Source organism: Anneissia japonica, unplaced genomic scaffold (assembly GCF_011630105.1).
Source record: "Anneissia japonica isolate Jap-2015-1 unplaced genomic scaffold, ASM1163010v1 scaffold685_len2926416_cov193, whole genome shotgun sequence".
In the NCBI taxonomy this organism is placed as follows: Eukaryota; Metazoa; Echinodermata; class Crinoidea; order Comatulida; family Comatulidae; genus Anneissia; species Anneissia japonica.
In genome coordinates, this window is record NW_022692922.1 from 2,547,426 (window position 1) to 2,556,179 (window position 8,754).

Sequence of the window (8,754 nt, forward strand, 5' to 3'; positions counted from 1 at the left end):
GCATCTATTTGATCATTCACATCACATCTCGAAATAATATTGGGAACATACATTCCTCCTGATTTCATATTATAAATGAATTTTGCATTGCAAATTATTCCTATATATATACTCTTATTCTTATATTATTATTATTATTATTATTATTATTATTATTATTATTATTATCATCATCATTATCCCAATATTATCATCATCGTCGACATCATTATTATTCATCATTAATATTTGCATTGAATACTATTGGGTTTGTTTGTTTTTTTTTGTTTTTGTTTTTTTTATTTATTTAATTTCATAACAGACACACAACAAAGAAACAGAGCGTACGAAAATATAGAAATCTTAATTTTGTATTGAATATTATATTTACAATTATAGATCGTTAAATTAATCTCTTGCTAAATTTTAGGATAAATATAGATTTCGAACTACAATTTGCTTAAAAGGGTCTAATGTTTATCAGTAAAACATGTGTGTGTATACATTAGATTTTCGAGCTAAATTAAGACTTATCGTTTTACGTAAACATGGTGCGATACATTACCACAGAGCAAGGACAACTTTCATCTAGAGGTTTTGATTACATATAAGATATTGCGTTACTTCTGTCTGTGGTGGAAATATATGGAAATTGGTCATTTAAAAATATTAACTAAATTAAAAAATTTAATGAAATCCACATGAAGAAAACTCAGTTTTCATTCACATTGTTTTAATAATGGGGAATTGAATTGAAATGTATCAGGTACTCCGACACCCAACACATTACAGAAATGGTTGCACAAACCAAAACGATTTAAAAAGTGAAAACCTAAAAGCAGAAAGAGTGAATGGAGAACCAGGATGGCCCTAAAGCTAACAAGCTGACACGTTTTTAATGGGATCCCATACAAAAATAAACAGCATTGACCAATGCTGCAGCCAGGATTTTCAAACTGTGTTGGACGTACAGTGTCAGGGTGGACCCACCTTACGTGTAAATTCAAATAATGTGGACCCATTTTCTTAAAAGTTGTCCCTTTTAAGCGAAAATATGAATAATCTGGACCCATGTTTTTAAAAGTTGACCCGTTTTACACAAATTAGGAGAAAGCTGGACCCATTTATGAAATGTGGACCCAATAGAAAAATTGTGTGGGACTCTCCCAACTGTCCCAGTAGCTGGCTACGGTATTGGCATTGACAAACATCAAACAAGTTAAAAATGGAGGATAGCAATTTTAGAAAGGTAAACATATTCAAAGATAAAACAATTGAAAAGATAAAAATTTAAAAAAGTTAAAAAGAGATAAAATTAGAACCTCCATGGTTTAATTATGTAAAATAGGCCTTTGAATTCATAGTTTACAGATGCCGATGAAAGTGTCTCGAGATTGTATTGTCCCGTGATGGCCAGATCCATGGGGATTAACTGATTTTGTTTTCATTGATTGAACCTCATTTTGAAGTGATCAAATCTAATTAACGGTGTAAATAGCTTAATCCATGTGTAGAATACATAAACATGCAAGAGTAAAAGTGTTTGCGAATTCTAAAGCATGATGATGACCATAGCATACTTTCCCCTTTGAACACAGTAACATTTTCAGACCTCAAGACATCAATCTCAGATAAACACATCATTCGCAAATAGGCCTAGAGGAAGCGGTTTGGCGCATGCAGCGGTTGCGGTTCTGCTCCTCAACCTTGAGGTCGGATTCTCAATCCCTGCGTGTTTCGCTTGTGTCCTTAGGTAACACTTTATCTACGGTTGTCTCGCTCCACCCAGGAGTACAAGTGGGTCCCTGGTAAGTTCAAACACAAAAATGCGCTGATTACAGATGCAACATTATGGAATTCTCCCATCGGACCTGACTATGTGTTCCATATGTGCTGATCCAACGACCGGGTGTAATAATGTTAAACGCATAGATTTCTCTGCAATATGCGCTATATAAGTAGTCGACAATTACTATTATTATTACAGGGACCGATCCAGATGGTGGAGGATGGGCGCACGTATTTCCCAGCTAATAATATTACGTTCTCTAAGAACGTTATAATAACGTTACAATTTGGTGATAAAAACGTTATTTTGTAGAACCATATGTGGGCCTACCATTTCACAATCTCACAACGTTTGAACATTTTTACAACGTTGTGTGAATGTTATTTTGTGACATACCCAAACACAACATTCGCGAACGTTATAAGAACGTTTTGTGTTTGCTGTGTTGTATTCTATTTTTCATTTTTGAATACATGGCAATGGTATGTATTGAAATTGCGCCCGTGCCCCCCACCACCCACCATTTCATTATTGGATCCGGATCCGCCCTGGGCCTATATCAAAAAGGTAAAGCTGAAACGTGGGCCCACAGTTCGGAGTTCTCGATCTCTTTTTTTTTTTTTGGCGTTTGGATTTGATCGTCGGGTTCGCCACTTCTTCACAAAAATGCTGTCTCCGATGCCATGCCAATGACGATGAGTAGGCCAAAGTATGTACTGATTATAGGCTAAAGCTCCGGACCTAAACGTAAAAAGTAAATGTATGCAATGTACGATGCTTGGTTTCGCTTGTGACCATACGTATGATTATATTTAATTCACTCGATGGCTACTTCAATGATTCAGATGGAAATATATTTTTGTAAATTGTATCTGCTTTATATCGATCGTAAAGATCATCATGTGGATTTCCGCTTCCAACAATTGCCGCATATTTCAAAGGCAAATCATCATCCTGTTTCTTGATATCGCCAAGCAATATAATTACTGATTACGAAATTAAAACTTATCGATTCCATGATCAATGTATTACGGTTAACTGACTGACCTTGTCAAGATTTATCATCATAAATGTTGTGTAAACTATTGTAGACTGCGTGTGGCGCAACTGCATCAATACAACTATTAGGTTATCATAGAGGGCGCAATGAACTCTCAGACGGGGACAGGGATATAATTATCGATAGTATGGGATATAATGAGCCTTAGATAGGCGCAGTCCGAGAGGGGTAAGATTTGGGCCATACTATAGTAATTTATACCCACTGACATAACGCAATACCAGCAACGTTACCATACTGCACTTGTAAAATTATATAATTATAAATCATTATTATTATTCTTGTTATGTGTATTATTATAATGATGAATTTAAATGTATGTTAAATGGTATACCGTATACAATTTGACTAAAAAATAGGTCACTATTCAATAAATAATAATAATAATATAATATATTCAATAAATAATAATATAATGTGTCAGGATAATACAAAAATATAATTATAATGAAATTAAACTAGGAGTAACAATAATAGTATACTATTATTAATAATATTATTAAATACTATTATTAATTATTATTAGGCCAATAATTAGGCCTATTTAATGTTTTTAGATTAATTTTCAATACGTTAATATTAGCATTCTAATTGCGTGAAAATGATTTTTAGCAAATTATTTTAATGCCACGAAAATATTCCCTTTTTACTTTTTTTTTTGACATGGTCTTTAATGGTTGCACGTTAAACAACCAATTGTTTGCCAATAGGTTCCTAGAGATTCACGATGTTTGTCGGCAAGAACAACGACAATCTTTCAATTTGGATCTCGGTGACAAGATTAGACAGAAATAGGTAATATTCACCATGGGACCACAAGTTAATTTGCGAGCCGACTTAAAAGATTTACTGCGATTTTACAGGCCATGTGAAGGTCCACACTAAATCACCCTGTAAAAAATTTGAAGACTAATACAGATACAATTCCTTTTTATATGTTTTCAATGTTTGTTGTCAGGATTGATAACTCTAGTTAATTATATTTCAGTATGCATAGCTCAATTTGAATTTGTCGCTTGATGAATATCAGTGTCACAGGAATTTCAGCTTCACGAGACTTCGGCTTCCTGAGCCTTAGATAGGCGCAGTCCGGGAGGGGTAAGATTTGGTCCATAGTAATTTAGACCCACTGACATAACGCAATACCTGCAATGTTACAGTATACTACACTTGTAGGCGTAGGTGCTTCCGCTTACGTCAACGCATTTATATATTGTTCTACTGTAAACCAATCTTAATTCAGCAGCGACGACCTGAGCAGCATTTAAATATGTAAAGCTCTAAACTTTTTCAAAAATTTGAGTAATTATTTCTCATAAAATGTAAAAAGTATGTGTGGGGGAATATGACAAATATTTCAATGTTGGTACCGGTAATAAATAACTAAACGTTTTAAATTACTAAATGTGTCTAACCCAAATAAAGCACAACAAATAAATACTATCGACGATAATAAATAGGCCTAATTAATTCAAGTGAAGGGAGGGGAAACTCCAAATAAGCAGCTTAGTTTCAAATGTTTGGTACCATTAATTACATTCTCAGTCCCAACACACATCCAGTGACATAAAATACACATAATGTAAAATAAAAATACATTTATTAGTTTCGTTAAATTTTATTATCACTTAAGCGAATAAAAGTCAACAGCTATGAGCTAACTGTAAAAAAAAATTTAATCTATCGGTCATTAAACCTCTTCTTCTTAAGGGAATTACTCAAAAGCGTTCTTGAAGAATATATTTTTGCGAACATTGATTACATCATCTATGTATACGTTTTTGTCTTAGTGGATATATCAGCACCAATGTATTCAATCAGTCTTGGTTCATTTTACTTTGTGACCCATCAACACAAAACGTTATAATATTCGCGAACGTTTAAATTCAAAATTCAAATTCAAAATTTATTTGAGGAAACTAACAACAAAAATAATGTACATGATGCTCAGCTGCCTTCCATAGGTGGCGAAAAAAAGTTTTTTTAAAAAAAACTGTTAAGGGGCTGACTTTACAGACAGCATCAGAACAAATTAAACAAGTAGTAACCAGAGACACTAATTATTTTAAATTCTTAAATATACAAAAGATACGAATAAGCCAAATAAAATTAATTGCTAATTCCACGTCCTCGCCCTCATCAAATTTTGGAGCCTCATGACAAAATCTACTATTTGGTATTTAAAAAAAACAACAAATATTTTATTTCCATGGAAAAATAAAATTAATGACGATCTAAAAGATCGTTTTCCAGCATAAGCAGAGATGGAAACATATATGGCAAAATACATTACAAAGATTAATTTTACATTTTTTTCTAAAAAATGTTTCTTTTTAAATTATTATTTACCAGCCTGTTTACTAGGCCCATCACTAGTGCACAGGATAGTAAACATCTAGTAGTCCCTCATCAAAAAATAATTTCAAATCGGATGTGAAACTATAATAATTAATTATATTTGCCTGAATGCGATCTGGCAGAAAAGCGAAAAGAAACACAAAAACAGATTCTAATATATTATTATTAACGCTGTGTTAACAATAACATTAATACAACTTATTTAGTGAGAAAGTATATCTAAGATAACGTATTATGGTTTTACAGAGAAACTGTAGCGTTATTAACGTGAAATATTTATGCCGGTATCCCTAAAAACACAATATTTAAATATTAGGCCTGCCAGTGTTAACATTAATAACGTTTAAAATAAATATATTTAAAGTAAAAGTATATTTCAGTAATCAATACGTACATTCAAATATTTAATGTACGTATTGATTACTGAAATACGTACATTCAAATATTTAATGCCAAATAGGGGAAAGGTACAAGCATGGTTGGAATAAGATAGGGGGCGCCAACGACATCCTTCCGATGTATGGAAATCTATCAACCCCAGGACAGAAACCATATAGAAATCGTTAATTTCAGAGAATACTTTGGTAACACCAAATTATTTTTATAAAGTTTTATATCAATGGAACAATGAACAGGCATACATTGCCACTGTTTTTTATTCACTCCAGTGCCGGCATTAATTTTTTCCGTCATAAGACCCCGCGAAAGTTTAAAAACAATATACACTGTATGCCTCAATACGTTTCTATGCTCTCTATAGTTATATTATTATTAACATTATTATTAGTATTTCATTTGGAACCTACATCTCCATGCAAAAATATTTTTCTTTTAATCGCGGCCCTAACACTACTCCATCCCCACACTCACCACTATACCATATAGGCCTAGATCCGCCACTAACTGTGAGTAGTTTGTAACTGAGAGGTTAAAATGCATGCGTCCCTGAGTTATAATTTTCTTTACCCTCGGGAGCTAAATGTTCTCAAGCGTCGGGGTGATACTTTGAAGCGTCTAGATGCTATGGTAAAATGTGCTGTGAAGATTGACATTATTATTATTGACTGTTACACGTTCTCATAATGTTGTCGACATCTTCGTAGTTGTTGTTAGACTAATTGTTAGAGGTAAGTGGCATAAGAATAAAAGATTACTGTCGTCGACACCTCGCTATGGAAAAGAGACGGCGTGCATTCTGTCATACTGAGGACATATCTAAACATTTAACTAAAAACAGGCCGTATATCATGACGTTTTTTACATTTTGTGTAATGCAAGACAATGATCATAGATGCAATCGAGAATATGCGAATAACAACACATTTCAGTCGTTTTGGCGGTCATTTATTAAGTGGCGGTAACAGACAAAGTGGCATGTCTCCTTTGAGAATTACGTGCACTAAAATTCATTCATATATCGACCCACGTAAGACAAAGTCATCGGAAAGTAGCACTGCTGTTTTTTTTTTCATTGTGATTAATTCCTTAAAGAGAAATAATAACAATTATAGTATCATAATAATATTAATAATAACAAAAGAATATTAGTAATACTGTAATAATAAGCTGCACCGTTGAGTCCACAAATGACAGATTAATGATTAATTAATGTAGATGATGGTAATGATGGTGATAATGATAATATAATACTATGGTACCTATTAATAATAATTATAGGCCTAATAATAATTATAGACCTATTAATAATAATGATAATAACATCAGCAATAATAATAGTACTTACAGTGAATATTGCATACGATAGCATCTTATGCGTTTCATCAACAGGAACAGAAATAAGAAAGTAAAAATAAAATAATAAGGGTAAAAACAATGGAAGCAAAATATAATAATATTTAGAATGCATAATAGGCCTGTATAACAAATAAGAAAATTATGCTGATTCATATATTCATAATCATATAGCTACTTTTGCCTGTTAAAATATGTGTTTCATTAAGAAGTACGGTATCTTGAATGTTCTAACTTTAGTACTTAAGAGTTTTACATGACGCCTCCTGTATATTGTGACAGGTTGTTCATGTTATGAATATACTGTACAAGTGCCTGTATCTTATACACATCTAGATGTGTATAAGAGACAGGAGAAACTGTAGCGTTATTAACGTGAAATATTTATGCCGGTATCCCTAAAAACACAATATTTAAATATTAGGCCTGCCAGTGTTAACATTAATAACGTTTAAAATAAATATATTTAAAGTAAAAGTATATTTCAGTAATCAATACGTACATTCAAATATTTAATGTACGTATTGATTACTGAAATACGTACATTCAAATATTTAATGCCAAATAGGGGAAAGGTACAAGCATGGTTGGAATAAGATAGGGGGCGCCAACGACATCCTTCCGATGTATGGAAATCTATCAACCCCAGGACAGAAACCATATAGAAATCGTTAATTTCAGAGAATACTTTGGTAACACCAAATTATTTTTATAAAGTTTTATATCAATGGAACAATGAACAGGCATACATTGCCACTGTTTTTTATTCACTCCAGTGCCGGCATTAATTTTTTCCGTCATAAGACCCCGCGAAAGTTTAAAAACAATATACACTGTAGGCCCTGTCTCTTATACACATCTAGATGTGTATAAGAGACAGTTATTAGGCCAATAATTAGGCCTATTTAATGTTTTTAGATTAATTTTCAATACGTTAATATTAGCATTCTAATTGCGTGAAAATGATTTTTAGCAAATTATTTTAATGCCACGAAAATATTCCCTTTTTACTTTTTTTTTGACATGGTCTTTAATGGTTGCACGTTAAACAACCAATTGTTTGCCAATAGGTTCCTAGAGATTCACGATGTTTGTCGGCAAGAACAACGACAATCTTTCAATTTGGATCTCGGTGACAAGATTAGACAGAAATAGGTAATATTCACCATGGGACCACAAGTTAATTTGCGAGCCGACTTAAAAGATTTACTGCGATTTTACAGGCCATGTGAAGGTCCACACTAAATCACCCTGTAAAAAATTTGAAGACTAATACAGATACAATTCCTTTTTATATGTTTTCAATGTTTGTTGTCAGGATTGATAACTCTAGTTAATTATATTTCAGTATGCATAGCTCAATTTGAATTTGTCGCTTGATGAATATCAGTGTCACAGGAATTTCAGCTTCACGAGACTTCGGCTTCCTGAGCCTTAGATAGGCGCAGTCCGGGAGGGGTAAGATTTGGTCCATAGTAATTTAGACCCACTGACATAACGCAATACCCTGTCTCTTATACACATCTAGATGTGTATAAGAGACAGGAGTAAAAGTGTTTGCGAATTCTAAAGCATGATGATGACCATAGCATACTTTCCCCTTTGAACACAGTAACATTTTCAGACCTCAAGACATCAATCTCAGATAAACACATCATTCGCAAATAGGCCTAGAGGAAGCGGTTTGGCGCATGCAGCGGTTGCGGTTCTGCTCCTCAACCTTGAGGTCGGATTCTCAATCCCTGCGTGTTTCGCTTGTGTCCTTAGGTAACACTTTATCTACGGTTGTCTCGCTCCACCCAGGAGTACAAGTGGG